Source organism: Triticum dicoccoides, chromosome 1A, assembly GCF_002162155.2.
Source record: "Triticum dicoccoides isolate Atlit2015 ecotype Zavitan chromosome 1A, WEW_v2.0, whole genome shotgun sequence".
In the NCBI taxonomy this organism is placed as follows: domain Eukaryota; kingdom Viridiplantae; phylum Streptophyta; class Magnoliopsida; order Poales; family Poaceae; genus Triticum; species Triticum dicoccoides.
This window is the reverse complement of record NC_041380.1, coordinates 80,447,955-80,465,894: the sequence shown is the minus strand read 5'-3', so window position 1 is coordinate 80,465,894 and position 17,940 is coordinate 80,447,955. Positions and strand designations below refer to the sequence as shown.

Here is a 17,940-nt window from a genome sequence, read left to right as displayed (position 1 = left end):
GCTAGGCTCGTCAAGTCAACCTAAGTGTATTGCATGTGTAAATCTGTCTTACACCCGTTGTATGTGAACGTTGGAATCTATCACACCCGATCATCACGTGTTGCTTCGAAACAACGAACTGTCGCAACGGTGCACAATTAGGGGGAACACTTTCTTAAAATTATTATGAGGGATCATCTTATTTACTACCGCCGTTCTAAGTAAACAAGATGCAAAAACATGATAAACATCACATGCAATCAAATAATAATAGTGACATGATATGGCCAATATCACATAGCTCCTTTGATCTCCATCTTGGGGGTCCATGATCATCTTGTCACCGGCATGACACCATGATCTCCATCATCATGATCTCCATCATCGTGTCTCCATGAAGTTGCTCGCCAACTATTACTTCTACTACTATGGCTAACGCGTTTAGCAATAAAGTAAAGTAATTTACATGGCGTTTCTCAATGACACGCAGGTCATACAAAAAATAAAGACAACTCCTATGGCTCCTGCCGGTTGTCATACTCATCGACATGCAAGTCGTGATTCCTATTACAAGAACATGATCTCATACATCACATATATATCATTCATCATTCATCACAACTTTGGCCATATCACATCACAAATCACTTGCTGCAAAAACAAGTTAGACGTCCTCTAATTGTTGTTGCAAGTTTTACGTGGCTGCAAAAGGGTTCTAGCAAGAACATTTTCTTACCTGCGTAATAGCCACAATGTGATTTTTCAACTTCTATTTACCCTTCATAAGGACCCTTTTCATTGAATCCGCTCCAACTAAAGTGGGAGAGACAGACACCCGCTAGCCACCTTATGCAACTAGTGCATGTCAGTCGGTGGAACCAGTCTCACGTAAGCGTACGTGTAAGGTCGGTCCGGGCCGCTTCATCCCACAATACTGCTAAAGCAAGATAAGATTAGTAGCGGCAAGAAAGTTGACAACATCTACGCCCACAACAAATTGTGTTCTACTCGTGCAAGGAGAACTACGCATAGACCTAGCTCATGATGCCACTGTTGGGGAACGTTGCAGAAAACGAAAAATTTCCTACGGTTTCACTAAGATCCATCTATGAGTTCATCTAGCAACGAGTGATTGGATTGCATCTACATACCTTTGTAGATCACGCGCGGAAGCGTTCAAAGAACAGGGATGAGGAAGACGTACTCGACGTGATCCAAATCACCAGAGATCCTAGCAACGAACGGACGGCACCTCCGTGTTCAACACACGTACGGTCAGCGTGACGTCTCCTCCTTCTTGATCCAGCATGGGGGGAGGAGAGGTTGGTGAAGATCCAGCAGCACGACGGCGTGGTGGTGGATGCACGGCGTCATAGCAGCAGGGCTTCGCCGTATACTGCGAGAGAGAGAGGTGTAGCAGGGGAGAGGGAGGTGCCAAGACTCAAGGTCTGGCTGCCCCCTCCCTCCCTCCCCCTTTATATAGGCTCCCCTAGGGGGGCGCCGCCCCTAGGAGATGGGATCTCCTAGGGGGCGGCGGCCAAGGGTGGAGTAGCCCCCAAGGCAAGGTGGGGCGCCCCCCACCCCTAGGGTTCCAACCCTAGGCGCATGGGGTGGGCCTAGGGGGGCGCACCAGCCCACTATGGGCTGGTTCCCCTCCCCACTTTGGCCCATGGGGCCCTCCAGGATGGGTGGCCCCACCCGGTGGACTCCCGGGACCCTTCCGGTGGTCCCGGTACAATACCGGTGACCCCGAAACTCTCCCGATGGCTGAAACTGCACTTCCTATATATAATTCTTCACCTCCGGACCATTCCGGAACTCCTCATGATGTCCAGGATCTCATCCGGGACTCCGAACAACTTTCGGGTTACTGCATATTCATATCACTACAACCCTAGCGTCACCAAACCTTAAGTGTGTAGACCCTACGGGTTCGGGAGACATGTAGACATGACCGAGATGGCTCTCCGGTCAATAACCAACTGCGGGATCTGGATACCCATGTTGGCTCCCACATGCTCCTCGATGATCTCATCGGATGAACCACGATGTCGAGGATTCAAGCAACCCCGTATACAATTCCCTTTGTCAATCGGTACGTTACTTGCCCGAGATTCGATCGTCGGTATCCCAATACCTCGTTCAATCTCATTACCGGCAAGTGACTTTACTCATACCGTAATGCATGATCCCGTGACCAGACACTTGGTCACTTTGAGCTCATTATGATGATGCATTACCGAGTGGGCCCAGAGATACCTCTCCGTCATACGGAGTGACAAATCCCAGTCTTGATCCATGTCAACCCAACAGACACTTTCGGAGATACGCGTAGTATACCTTTATAGTCACCCAATTACTTGTGACATTTGGTATACCCAGAGCACTCCTACGGTATCCGGGAGTTACACGATCTCATGGTCTAAGGAAAAGATACTTGACATTGGAAAAACTCTAGCAAACGAACTATACGATCTTGTGCTATGTTTAGGATTGGGTCTTGTCCATCACATCATTCTCCTAATGATGTGATCCCGTTATCAATGACATCCCCATGTCCATAGTCAGGAAACCATGACTATCTGTTGATCAACGAGCTAGTCGACTAGAGGCTTACTAGGGACATGTTGGTGTCTGTGTATTCACACATGTATTACGATTTCCGGATAACACAATTATAGCATGAATAAAAGACAATTATCATGAACAAGGAAATATAATAATAATCCTTTTATTATTGCCTCTAGGGCATATTTCCAACAGGTCGAACTCCCACAAATTGAATGCCCATCGTTGACACGGGAGGATCCGGCGGAAGAGCATGACCTGGACCACATTGACGAGCTTTATTTTCTTGCTCATCATGTTTCAGATACATTTATGGAGTCCGGTAAGCTCCACCGATGAACCCCAGGATAGGCCCTTCTCTTTCCAGGAGGTGAGCCACGTGGGGATTCCAGATCGGAACTCGAGGGCCGCCACCCAGTTGGTGTCGCGCGGCTCGGTAATGTAGAACCACCCCGATTGCCACCCCTTTATGGTCTCCACATAGGAGCCTTCGAGCCAGGTGACGTTGGGCATTTTGCCCACCATGGCGCCTCCGCACTCCGCTTGCTGGCCGACCACCACCTTCGGTTTAACATTGAAGATCTTCAGCCACAGGCTGAAGTGGGGCTTAATGCGAAGGAAGGCCTCGCACACGACGATAAACGCCGAGATGTTGAGGATAAAATTGTTGGAAATATGCCCTAGAGGCAATAATAAAAGTATTATTATATTTCATTGTTCATGATAATTGTCTTTTATTCATGCTATAACTGTATTATCGGGAAATCGTAATACACATGTGAATACATAGACCTCAATATGTCCCTAGTGAGCCTCTAGTTGACTAGCTCGTTGTGATCAACAGATAGTCATGATTTCCTGGCTATGGACATTGGATGTCGTTGATAACGGGATCACATCATTAGGAGAATGATGTGATGGACAAGACCCAATCCTAAGCATAGCACAAAGGTCGTTTAGTTCGTTTGCTAGAGCTTTGCCAATGTCAAGTATCTCTTCCTTAGACCATGAGATCGTGTAACTCCCGGATACCGTAGGAGTGCCTTGGGTGTATCAAACGTCACAACGTAACTGGGTGACTATAAAGGTGCATTACAGGTATCTCCGAAAGTAGCTGTTGGGTTGACACGGATCGAGACTGGGATTTGTCACTCCGTATGACGGAGAGGTATCTCTGGGCCCACTCGGTAATGCATCATCATAATGAGCTCAAGGTGACCAAAGTGTTGGCCATGAGATCATGCATTACGGTACGAGTAAAGTGACTTGCCGGTAACGAGACTGAACAAGGTATTGGGATACCGACGATCGAGTCTCGGGCAAGTAACGTACCGATTGACAAAGGGAATTGTATACAGGGTTTGATCGAATCCTCGACATCGTGGTTCATCCGATGACAACATCGAGAAGCATGTGGGAGCCAACATGGGTATCCAGATCCTGTTGTTGGTTATTGACCGGAGAACGTCTCGGTCATGTCTACATGTCTCCCGAACCCGTAGGGTCTACACACTTAAGGTTCGATGACGCTAGGGTTATAAAGGAAGTTTGTATGTGGTTACCGAATGTTGTTCGGAGTCCCGGATGAGATCCCGGACGTCACGAGGAGTTCCGGAATGGTCCGGAGGTAAAGATTTATATATGGGAAGTCCTATTTTGGCCACCGGAAAATGTTCGGGATTTTTCGGTATTGTACCGGGAAGGTTCTAGAAGGTTCCGGAGTGGGGCCCACCTACATGGGGAGACCACATGAACGTGAGTAGTGGGGGAAAGGCCCCACACCCCTGGTCAAGGCGCACCAAGATCCCCCCTTAGAAGGAATAAGATCATATCCCGAAGGGATAAGATCAAGATCCCTAAAAAGGGGGGATAACAATCGGTGGGGAAGGAAATGATGGGATTTCTTTCCTCCCACCTTGGCCAACGCCCCAATGGACTTGGAGGGCAAGAAACCAGCCCCTCCACCCCTATATATAGTGGGGAGGCGCATGGGAGCTTAACACAAGCCAAGGCGCAGCCCCTCCTCTCCCCAACACCTCTCCTCCTCCGTATATGCTTGGCGAAGCCCTGTCGGAGTACTGCTGCACCAACTACACCATGCCGTCGTGCTGCCATTGGAGCAATCTTCCTCAAACTCTCCTTCCCCCTTGCTGGATCAAGAAGGAGGAGACGTCTCCCGTCCCGTACGTGTGTTGAACGCGGAGGTGCTGTCCGTTCAGCACTTGGACATCGGTGATCCGAATCACGTTCGAGTACGACTCCATCATCACCATCCCCTTGGCTAGCTTCCGCTCGTGATCTACAAGTGGTATGTAGATGCAAACTCTCTCCCTTGACTCGTTGCTTAGATGAACTCATAGATGGATCTTGGTGAAACCGTAGGAAAAAATTTAATTTTCTGCAACGTTCCCCAACAGTGGCATCATGAGCCAGGTTTATGCGTAGTTCTCTTTGCACGAGTAGAACACAATTTTGTTGTGGGTGTGGATTTTGTCATCTTACTTGCCTCTACTAGTATTTTCTTGCTTCGGCGGTATTGTGGGATGAAGCGGCCCGGACCAACCTTACACGTACGCTTACGTGAGACCGGTTCCACCGACTGACATGCACTAGTTGCATAAGGTGGCTGGCGGGTGTCTGTCTCTCCCACTTTAGTTGGAGCGGATTCGATGAAAAGGGCCCTTATGAAGGGTAAATAGAAGTTGACAAAATCACGTTGTGGTTATTCGTAGGTAAGAAAACGTTCTTGCTAGAACCCAATTGCAGCCACGTAAAAGATGCAACAACAATTAGAGGACATCTAACTTGTTTTTGCAGCGATTGATCATGTGATGTGATATGGCCAGAAGTTGTGATGAATGATGAATTGTGATGTATGAGATCATGTTCTTTGTAATAGGATTCACGACTTGCATGTCGATGAGTATGACAACCGGCAGGAGCCATAGGAGTTGTCTTTATTTTTTGTATGACCTGCGTGTCATTGAAGAACGCCATGTAACTCACTTTACTTTATTGCTAAACGCGTTAGCCATAGAAGTAGAAGTAGTCGTTGGCGTGACAACTTCATGAAGACACGATGATGGAGATCATGGTGTCAAGCCGGTGACAAGATGATCATGGAGCCCCGAAGATGAAGATCAATGGAGCTATATGATATTGGCCATATCATGTCACAACTATATAATTGCATGTGATGTTTATTATGTTTATGCATCTTGTTTACTTAGGACGACGGTAGTAAATAAGATGATCCCTTAAAAAATTTCAAGAAGTGTTCTCCCCTAACTGTGCACCGTTGCTACAGTTCGTCGCTTCTAAGCACCACGTGATGATCGGGTGTGATGGATTCTTACGTTCACATACAACGGGTGTAAGACAGTTTTACACAGCGAAAACACTTAGGGTTAACTTGACGAGCCTAGCATGTGCAGACATGGCCTCGGAACACGGAGACCGAAAGGTCGAACACGAGTCGTATGGAAGATACGATCAACATGAGAATGTTCACCGACAATGACTAGTCCGTCTCACGTGATGATCGGACACGGCCTAGTCGACTCGGATCGTGTAACACTTAGATGACTAAAGGGATGTCTAATCTAAGTGGGAGTTCATAATTTGATTAGAACTTTATTATCATGAACTTAGTCTAAAACCTTTGCAAATATGTCTTGTAGATCAATGGCCAACGCTAATGTCAACATGAACTTCAACGCGTTCCTAGAGAAAACCAAGCTGAAAGATGATGGCAGCAACTATACGGACTGGGTCCGGAACCTGAGGATCATCCTCATAGCTGCCAGGAAACAATATGTCCTAGAAGGACCGCTAGGTGACGCTCCCGTCCCAGAGAACCAAGACATTATGAATGCTTGGCAAACTCGCGTTGATGATTACTCCCTCGTTCAGTGCGGCATGCTTTACAGCTTAGAACCGGGGCTCCAAAAGCGTTTTGAGCATCACGGAGCATATGAGATGTTCGAAGAGCTGAAACTAGTTTTCCAAGCTCATGCCCGGGTCGAGAGAGATGATGTCTCCGACAAGTTCTACAGTTGTAAGATGGAGGAAAACAGTTCTGTCAGTGAGCACATCCTGAAGATGTCTGGGTTGCACAACCGTATGACCCAGCTGAACATTAACCTCCCAGATGAGGCGGTCATTGACAGAATCCTCCAATCGCTCCCACCAAGCTACAAGAGCTTTGTGATGAACTACAACATGCAGGGGATGGAAAAGACCATTCCTGAAGTGTTCTCGATGCTGAAGTCAGCAGAGGCTGAAATCAAGAAAGAACATCAAGTGTTGATGGTCAATAAGACCACTAAGTTCAAGAAGGGCAAGGGTAAGAAGAACTTCAAGAAGGACGGCAAGGAGGTTGCCGCGCCTGGTAAGCCAGTTACCGGGAAGAAGTCAAAGAATGGACCTAAGCCTGAGACTGAGTGCTTTTATTGCAAGGGGAAGGGTCACTGGAAGCGGAACTGCCCCAAATACTTAGCAGATAAGAAGGCCGGCAAAACCAAAGGTATATTTGATATACATGTAATTGATGTGTACCTTACCAGTACTCGTAGTAACTCCTGGGTATTTGATACCGGTGCCGTTGCTCATATTTGTAACTCACAGCAGGAGCTGCGGAATAAACGGAGACTGGCGAAGCGAGGTGACGATGCGCGTCGGGAATGGTTCCAGAGTCGATGTGATCGCCGTCGGCACGCTGCCTCTACATTTACCTACAGGATTAGTTTTGAACCTTAATAATTGTTATTTAGTGCCAAGTTTGAGCATGAACATTGTATCTGGATCTCGTTTAATACGAGATGGCCACTCATTTAAGTCTGAGAATAATGGTTGTTCGATTTATATGAGAGATATGTTTTATGGTCATGCTCCGATGGTCAATGGTTTATTCTTAATGAATCTCGAGATTAATATTACACATGTTCATAGTGTAGATGCCAAAAGATGTAAAGTTGATAACGATAGTCCCACATACTTGTGGCACTGCCGCCTTGGTCACATTGGTGTCAAGCGCATGAAGAAGCTCCATGCCGATGGACTTTTAGAGTCTCTTGATTATGAATCGTTTGACACGTGCGAACCATGCCTCATGGGCAAGATGACCAAGACTCCGTTCTCCGGAACAATGGAGCGAGCAACCAACTTATTGGAAATCATACATACCGATGTGTGCGGTCCAATGAGCGTTGAGGCTCGCGGAGGATATCGTTATGTTCTCACTCTCACTGATGACTTAAGTAGATATGGGTATGTCTACTTAATGAAACACAAGTATGAGACCTTTGAAAAGTTCAAGGAATTTCAGAATGAGGTGGAGAATCAACGTGACCGAAAGATAAAGTGCCTACGATCAGATCGTGGAGGAGAATATTTAAGTCACGAATTTGGCACACACTTAAGGAAATGTGGAATCGTTTCACAACTCACGCCGCCTGGAACACCTCAGCGAAACGGTGTGTCCGAACGTCGTAATCGCACTCTATTGGATATGGTGCGGTCTATGATGTCTCTTACTGATTTACCGCTATCATTTTGGGGATACGCTCTAGAGATAGCTACATTCACTTTAAATAGGGCACCGTCTAAATCCGTTGAGACGACACCGTATGAATTATGGTTTGGGAAGAAACCTAAGCTGTCGTTTCTAAAAGTTTGGGGATGCGATGCTTATGTCAAGAAACTTCAACCTGAAAAGCTCGAACCCAAGTCGGAAAAATGCGTCTTCATAGGATACCCTAAGGAAACTGTCGGGTATACCTTCTACTTAAGATCCGAGGGCAAAATCTTTGTTGCCAAGAACGGATGCTTTCTGGAAAAAGAGTTTCTCTCGAAAGAAGTAAGTGGGAGGAAAGTAGAACTCGATGAAGTACTACCTCTCGAACGGGAAAGTGGTGCAGCTCAGGAAAATGTTCCTGTGATGCCCACACCAACTGAAGAGGAAACCAATGATGATGATCAAGGTACTTCGGATCAAGTTGCTACTGAACTTCGTAGGTCCACAAGGACACGTTCCGCACCAGAGTGGTACGGCAACCCCGTCCTGGAAATCATGTTGTTAGACAATGGTGAACCTTCGAACTATGAAGAAGCGATGGCGGGCCCAGATTCCAACAAATGGCTTGAAGCCATGAAATCCGAGATAGAATCCATGTATGAAAACAAAGTATGGACGTTGACAGACTTGCCCGATGATCGGCGAGCGATAGAAAACAAATGGATCTTTAAGAAGAAGACAGACGCGGATGGTAATGTCACCATCTATAAAGCTCGACTTGTCGCTAAGGGTTATCGACATGTTCAAGGGATTGACTACGACGAGACATTCTCTCCCGTAGCGAAGCTAAAGTCCGTCCGAATCATGTTAGCAATTGCCACATACTATGATTATGAGATATGGCAGATGGACGTCAAAACAGCATACCTTAACGGGCATCTTAAGGAAGAACTGTATATGATGCAGCCGGAAGGTTTTGTCGATCCTAAGAACGCTAACAAAGTATGCAAGCTCCAGCGATCCATTTATGGGCTGGTGCAAGCATCTCGGAGTTGGAATATTCGCTTTGATGAGATGATCAAAGCGTTTGGGTTTATGCAGACTTATGGAGAAGCCTGCGTTTACAAGAAAGTGAGTGGGAGCTCTGTAGCATTTCTCATATTATATGTAGATGACATACTCTTGATGGGAAATAATATAGAATTTCTGGACAGCATTAAAGCCTACTTGAATAAGTGTTTTTCAATGAAGGACCTTGGAGAAGCTGCTTACATATTAGGCATCAAGATCTATAGAGATAGATCGAGACGCCTCATAGGTCTTTCACAAAGCACATACCTTGATAAGATTTTGAAGAGGTTCAAAATGGATCAGTCCAAGAAGGGGTTCTTGCCTATGTTACAAGGTGTGAGATTGAGCTCGGCTCAGTCACCGACCACGGCAAAAGATAAAGAAGAGATGAGTGTCATCCCCTATGCTTCAGCCATAGGATCTATTATGTATGCCATGCTGTGTACCAGACCTGATGTAAACCTTGCCGTGAGTTTGGTAGCTAGATACCAAAGTAATCCCGGCAAGGAACACTGGACAGGAGTCAAGAATATCCTGAAGTACCTGAAAAGGACAAAGGACATGTTTCTCGTTTATGGAGGAGACGAAGAGCTTGTCGTAAAGGGTTACGTCGACGCTAGCTTCGACTCAGATCCGGATGACTCTAAGTCACAAACCGGATACGTGTATATGTTGAATGGTGGAGCAGTAAGCTGGTGCAGCTGCAAGCAGAGCGTCGTGGCGGGATCTACGTGTGAAGTGGAGTACATGGCAGCCTCAGAGGCAGCGCATGAAGCGATTTGGGTGAAGGAGTTCATCACCGACCTAGGAGTCATACCCAATGCGTCGGGGCCAATCAAACTCTTCTGTGACAACACTGGAGCTATTTCCCTTGCCAAGGAGCCCAGGTTTCACAAGAAGACCAGGCACATCAAGCGTCGTTTCAACTCCATCCGTGAAAATGTTCAAGATGGAGACATAGAAATTTGCAAAGTACATACGGATCTGAATGTCGCAGATCCGTTGACTAAACCTCTCTCGCGAGCTAAACATGATCAACACCAGAACTCTATGGGTGTTCGATTCATCACAATGTAACTAGATTGGTGACTCTAGTGCAAGTGGGAGACTGTTGGAAATATGCCCTAGAGGCAATAATAAAAGTATTATTATATTTCATTGTTCATGATAATTGTCTTTTATTCATGCTATAACTGTATTATCCGGAAATCGTAATACACGTGTGAATACATAGACCTCAATATGTCCCTAGTGAGCCTCTAGTTGACTAGCTCGTTGTGATCAACAGATAGTCATGATTTCCTGGCTATGGACATTGGATGTCGTTGATAACGGGATCACATCATTAGGAGAATGATGTGATGGACAAGACCCAATCATAAGCATAGCACAAAGGTCGTTTAGTTCGTTTGCTAGAGCTTTGCCAATGTCAAGTATCTCTTCCTTAGACCATGAGATCGTGTAACTCCCGGATACCGTAGGAGTGCCTTGGGTGTATCAAACGTCACAACGTAACTGGGTGACTATAAAGGTGCATTACAGGTATCTCCGAAAGTAGCTGTTGGGTTGACACGGATCGAGACTGGGATTTGTCACTCCGTATGACGGAGAGGTATCTCTGGGCCCACTCGGTAATGCATCATCATAATGAGCTCAAGGTGACCAAAGTGTTGGCCACGAGATCATGCATTACGGTACGAGTAAAGTGACTTGCCGGTAACGAGACTGAACAAGGTATTGGGATACCGACGATCGAGTCTCGGGCAAGTAACGTACCGATTGACAAAGGGAATTGTATACAGGGTTTGATCGAATCCTCGACATCGTGGTTCATCCGATGACAACATCGAGAAGCATGTGGGAGCCAACATGGGTATCCAGATCCTGTTGTTGGTTATTGACCGGAGAACGTCTCGGTCATGTCTACATGTCTCCCGAACCCGTAGGGTCTACACACTTAAGGTTCGATGACGCTAGGGTTATAAAGGAAGTTTGTATGTGGTTACCGAATGTTGTTCGGAGTCCCGGATGAGATCCCGGACGTCACGAGGAGTTCCGGAATGGTCCGGAGGTAAAGATTTATATATGGGAAGTCCTATTTTGGCCACCGGAAAATGTTCGGGATTTTTCGGTATTGTACCGGGAAGGTTCTAGAAGGTTCTGGAGTGGGGCCCACCTGCATGGGGGGACCCACATGCACGTGAGTAGTGGGGGAAAGGCCCCACACCCCTGGTCTAGGCACACCAAGATCCCCCCTTAGAAGGAATAAGATCATATCCCGAAGGGATAAGATCAAGATCCCTAAAAAGGGGGGATAACAATCGGTGGGGAAGGAAATGATGGGATTTCTTTCCTCCCACCTTGGCCAACGCCCCAATGGACTTGGAGGGCAAGAAACCAGCCCCTCCACCCCTATATATAGTGGGGAGGCGCATGGGAGCTTAACGCAAGCCAAGGCGCAGCCCCTCCCCTCCCCAACACCTCTCCTCCTCCGTATATGCTTGGCGAAGCCCTATCGGAGTACTGCTGCACCAACTACACCACGCCGTCGTGCTGCCGTTGGAGCAATCTTCCTCAACCTCTCCTTCCCCCTTGCTGGATCAAGAAGGAGGAGACGTCTCCCGTCCCGTACGTGTGTTGAACGCGGAGGTGTTGTCCGTTCAGCACTTGGACATCGGTGATCCGAATCACGTTCGAGTACGACTCCATCATCACCATCCCCTTGGCTAGCTTCCGCTCGTGATCTACAAGTGGTATGTAGATGCAAACTCTCTCCCTTGACTCGTTGCTTAGATGAACCCATAGATGGATCTTGGTGAAACCGTAGGAAAAATTTTAATTTTCTGCAACGTTCCCCAACAAAAATTGGGGGCCAGATCGTGAAAGTCCAGCCCATAGTAGAACATGAGCCTGCGGACAAACGGGTGGAGGGGAAATCCCAGTCTGCGGACGAAGTGGGTAAGAAAAACCACCCTCTCATGGGGTTTTGGAGTAGGGACGATCTGCCCCGCATCTGGCAGCCAGTGTGCGATTTCTGCAGCCAGGTATCCGGCTCTCTGTAGCTTTGTGATGTTCTCCTCCATAACGGAGGAGACCATCCACTTGCCTCCCGCTCCGGACATGCTCGGAGTGGTTCGAGGGGAAAATGTGAACTTGGGTGCTGGAGCTCGAGTGCGCGAGAATGGACGAGCAGGGAGGAAGAAGGCGTGGGTAAAGAGAGGAATCCTTGTCCCTTTATAAGGGCGGAAGAAACTATACGCCTCCAAACCTGCCTGGTAAACTTGCTTATTCCCCAAGCGTCGTAATTGATGGCACGGTTGGCTTACCCACGCCCGTATTGATGAGAATCCTGTGATAAGGGGACACGATCTCTGCTTCGACAAGACATGCCAATAAAACCGCCTCGCAATATGCGCAGTAGCTGGTTGATAAAAACGGTTCAAATAATAACCAGGCCGCGGTATGATGTCATGCTGCAGAATGTGTCAGCAAATTAGATTTGTGGAAATATTATTCTCTCTACGGAGGTATGTGGAACTTGTTTTACAGAGCCGGACACTATCCTTGTGTTCAAAATCTTCTATGGAGTATTCAGAGGAAGAACCCGCCTTGCAACGTCGAAGACAATATGCGCGCCGGACTCATCGTCATTGAAGCATGGTTCAGGGGCTACTGAGGGAGTCCTGGATTAGGGGGTCCTCGGACGGCCGGACTATATACTTTAGACGGACTGTTGGACTATGAAGATACAAGATTGAAGACTTCGTCTCATGTCTGGATGGGACTCTCCATGGCGTGGAAGGCAAGCTTGGCAATACGAATATGTAGATCTCCTCCCTTGTAACCGACTCTGTGTAACCCTAGCCCCCTCCGGTGTCTATATAAACCGGAGGGTTTAGTCCGTATGACAATAACAATCATACCATAGGCTAGCTTCTAGGGTTTAGCCTCTACGATCTCGTGGTAGATCAACTCTTGTAATACTCATATCATCAAGATCAATCAAGCAGGAAGTAGGGTATTACCTCCATCGAGAGGGCCCGAACCTGGGTAAAACATCGTGTCCCGTGCCTCCTGTTACCATCCGCCTTAGACGCACAGTTCGGGATCCCCTACCCGAGATCCGCCGGTTTTGACATCGACACACATCACAAGAAGCTTGCAAGCAAAGTGAATAAGGAGTTAGTTACAAGATGATGTATTACGGAATGAGTAAATAGACTTGGCGGTAGCGAGATTGAAACTAGGTATGTAGATACTGGGAATCGAATCTCGTGCAAGTAACATATCAACAGACAAAGGGAATTACGTATGTTGTCATAAAGGTACGACCGATAAAGATCTTCGTGGAATATGTAGGAACTAATATGGGCATCCAGGTTCCGCTATTGGTTATTGACCGGAGAGGTATCTCGGTCATGTCTACATAGTTCTCGAACCCGTAGGTTCCGCATGCTTAACGTTTGTTGACGATATAGTATTATATGAGTTATGTGATTTGGTGATCGAATGTTGTTCGGAGTCCCGGATGAGATCACGGACATGACGAGGAGCTCCGGAATGGTTCGAAGGTAAAGATTCATATATAGGACGATATTATTTGGACACCGGAAGAGTTTCGAGTGCACTGGGTAGTCATCTGATCACCGGAAAGCGTTCTGGACACCCCCCGAGAGGTCTATGGGCCTAATGGGCCAAAGGGGAGGACACACCAGCCCACATAGGGGCTGGCGTGCCCCTCTCCCTGGCCGCCAGCCCTAGGGGAAGGAAAGGGGGAGGGTCGGCCCCTCCTGCCTTTCCCCTCCATGTGAGAAAGAAATGGGGGGGGGGGGGCGCCACCTCCCCCTGCCTTCCTCCCGCACACAAACAAGGAAGGGGGCGCGGCTTGGGCAGGAGCCCAAGTGGGATTCGGCCCCACTTGGGGCGCCTCCTGTCTGACTCCCCTCTCCCCCCACCTATATATATGTCAGACGGGGTGCCACACATAACCACGACAATCTCTTAGCCGTGTGCGGCGCCCCTGTCCACAGTTTCGTCCCACGGTCATATTTTTGTAGTGCTTAGGCGAAGCCCTGCGAAGATAGCATCACCACCACCGCCACCACGCCGTCGTGCTGTCGAAACTCATCTACTACTTCGCCCGTCTTGCTGGATCAAGAAGGCGAGGACGTCACAGAGCTGAACGTGCGCTGAACGCGGAGGTGTCATACGTTTGGTACTTGATCGGTTGGATCGCGAAGAAGTTCGACTACATCAACCGCATTACTTAACGCTTCCGCTTACGGTCTACGAGGGTGCGTAGACATACTCTCCAATCTCGTAGCTATGCATCTCCATGGATAGATCTTGCGTGTGCGTAGAATTTTTTTTGTTTTCCATGCAACATTTCCCAACAGGTGTACCTTGCAAAAGCTATTGGGGGTATCTTGCACCACACAGCCAGAAGGCAGCCTCCGGCACTTCATATTTGCAATGGTGGATGCCATAGCTAGGCCTTGCTCCATCATCAACCCATCAATGGAAACATCCACTACAGCCCATAAACCCTCACCCAACTGTTTGCAGAACCTGAGGAAGGTCACCTTCCTAACAGGGACAAGAGGTGAAAGAACCTGCAGCTTTGCCTGCATCTGTTGCAATGATAGACGAAACACTTACACGCTACTACACAAATAAGACGTGCATATGGACACTAGATACTGATCAACACGACACTCACAAGCAGCAATGCACCATCTCTACTTCCTGCAGCTCCAGTAGAGATCTCCTTGATCATCGATAATTCGACGATTATGCACGAGAACAAACGGGACCACCATCTCTGAAGCAAGATTTCAAACAGGCAAGGTATTGCACCTCCTTTCAACTAGGCGCTGCACAAGGTAGTGCAACTCCTTTCACCTAGGCACTGCACAACCAGGGGTGGGGCCAGGTCCGGACCCGGGGATGCCACGCTGGTCAGGAATGTAGCGCATGCCAATCAAGCACTACTCAGTGTAGCAGGTCGGCGCTACACAAAAGGATTAGCTGGGTGAATTTGTTTCGCCTATGGTTTAATTTGTGAAATAGTTGCGGTCTTGAGGTCAGTTTTGTCCATTTTGCCTAATTCTGTTGGGTTGAAGTGCTTTAAAATATTTCTTTAGTGTATAAACATATAAGAACGTAAGATGGAGTATGAGAGGGCAATCATTAGTCAGACATATTTATCTACATTAAACTAGACTAACAGACAAGATCAACATGGGTGCGGGCTTATGGTGTCTGGGCATCAAGGAGGCCGATATTTTCAAAAAAAACCAAAAACCATATTTAGAAGTTAAATAAATTCCTTGAAAACTTGTACATGTTCACTACGGATCCATAAAACTTTGTTTGAAAAACATTGCAATTAGTTTTTGAGTCAAATTTTTTTGTACTTGGTAAGCTCTACAGAAAAAAAATCCAGCCCAACAACAACAAAATCAGCCCATTTGAAAATACAAAATTGTCTTTTTTTTGTACACCACATATGAAAGTAAAATGTTATAAAATTTTGCACATACATAGTATACATGTGTATGTGTGTTTAAAAAAACGATCTTTTCTTGTGTTATAGTAAATGGTGTTTTGAAAACGGCCTCAAGGAGCTCAGGCTCCATTGGCATTTTCCCAGATCGACATGCTTTTTCTTTACAATCATTGAGCCATAAAGAGTTTTATACTCCCCATTAATACATGAACTACCTGCACTGCCAGTAATGCGTACCCTTTTTTGAGCAAAAAGGCCTTCTCTCCAATTTCCATTAGTAAGAGAAATCAGGGCTGGCGACTGCGTACCTACTTCCACTTGCAGAAGCATTTGCGTGCGGCGTGCACTTGCAGAAACTTTTGTGCTCGTGGTTGCATGCTGATCGAGTCGAAATACAGTAGCGACGACCAGAGATCCTCTATAAGATTCAGCATCAGGCGATCACCTCAAAACCACACAGAGCACCTGACCCTCAGGTCCACACGCACGCCGGGTGCAATGACGCTTACCTTCGCCGTGCGCCGGCGAGAGCCAGTCCTCGTCGTCCCGGCCTCACCGACACCCCAGGAAACAAAGCGCCTCTCCGACATCGACAGTAAGGAGTCTCTGCGGGTGCTCATGCCCGGCGTCTTCGTCCACCGCGGCGGCCCGGCGCGCGGCGACGACGACCCGGTGGACGTCATCGCCCGAGCGCTGTCGGAGGCGCTGGACCGCTGGTGCACTACTACCCCCTCGCAGGGCGCTTCAGGGAGGTGGAAGGTGGCAAGCTGGTCGTGGACTGCACCGGCCAGGGCGTGCTGTTCGCGGAGGCCGACGCCGACGTGCGGCTGGCCGAGCTCGAGGAGGCTGCCGGTGGTGGCCAGGGGCTGACGCCGCCGTTCCCGTGCATGGATGAGCTCCTCCTCGACGTGGATTGCTCTAGCGGCGGCGTGCTCACCTGGCCGTTGGTGGTGATCCAGGTCACGCGGCTCCTCTGCGGCGGCTTCGTCTTCGGCATGCGCATCAACCACGCCATGTGCGACGCCACGGGAGTCTACCTGTTCATGTCCGCCATCGCCGACCTCGCCCGCGGGCTCCCCGCGCCGGCCGTCGCGCCTTCATGGTCCCGCGGCCTCCTCGACGCGCCGCACAACAAGTACGACGTCACGCCGCCCCTGCCGTTCCCGGCCCACGGAAGCGACGACACCGTCATGCGTTCATTCGTCTTCCGGCTGGCCGACATCGCGGCGCTGAAGAAACGCCTCCACGGTGCACCGGCCGCGTCGACGTTCGAGGTCCTCGCGGCGCTCCTCTGGCGCGCTCGCGCTCCCTGCGGGCGAGGTCGCGCGGCTCGGCATCATCGCGAGCTTCAGGAGGAACGCCGCCCTGCGGCTCCCCACGGGATACTACGGCAACGCGTGCGTGCCGCTCAGAGCGGCGGCGCCCGCCGACGACATGGGCGGGAGCTCGCTGGGCGACGTGGTGGAGATGATACAGAAGGCTAAGGCAGCCGCCGCGCACGTGAGGTCCGCGGCCAACATGCTGGCGCTGCACGGGCCGCCGCCGTTCGACTCGCCCAACATGTTCCTCCTCTCCGACCTCCGGCACGTCGGGTTCCACCGCGTGGACTTCGGGTGGGGCGAGCCGGTGTATGGCGGGCCGTCTCAGGTGCATCTCGGGGGGACGTTCTTCGTGGCCGTCAAGGACGGTGACGGGGAGGACGCCGTGGCCGTGCCGGTCATGCTGCCGTGGACGGCCATGGAGCGGTTCGCGGCAGAGATCGAAACCTCGCTCCAGGCTTGATTACACGCCTGAAAAATAACAAGTCCAGTTTTTTCACAGATCTCATACTGCCTAGTATGTCTGAACTTCACCCACACTCATACCGCTTATATTTGAACTTCGGCCACACTCACACACATATAAATGATTAAAGCTCTGATGATGACAAGAACTGGAAGTTCGGACAACATCCACATGCAAAGGGTGCAACTTATATATCCTGCAACATCTCCGAAGGAAATATCCTAGTCTTTATCTTTATCTTTACCTACTAATAAAGCGGCTATCGCTTCTGGTCGTCCGTCATTAAAATTACCCTCTACCCACTAATGCCACCTGTAAGTGGAAAACGATTCGTTTTTCGGACTAAAAATCGCCGCCTCCCACGCTGTTTTATAGCTGTGAGACGAGCAGTAGTCAATGAGCGATCAGTAGCAGGGTGGTTGGCAAAAAATGTTACTCGTTTTGCAAAATTGTTCGCAATATTATAAAAAAATCACAATTTGGAAAAATGGTCACGAAATAAAATCAAGTGCAT

The 17,940-nt window shown here is 48.6% G+C and overlaps 1 pseudogene; it reads left to right on the top strand.

Moving 5' to 3' along the window:
* Nucleotides 1-16,124: 16,124 nt before the first annotated feature.
* LOC119266355 lies at nt 16,125-17,650 on the top strand (annotated as a pseudogene).
* The last annotated feature ends 290 nt before the right edge of the window (nt 17,651-17,940 follow it).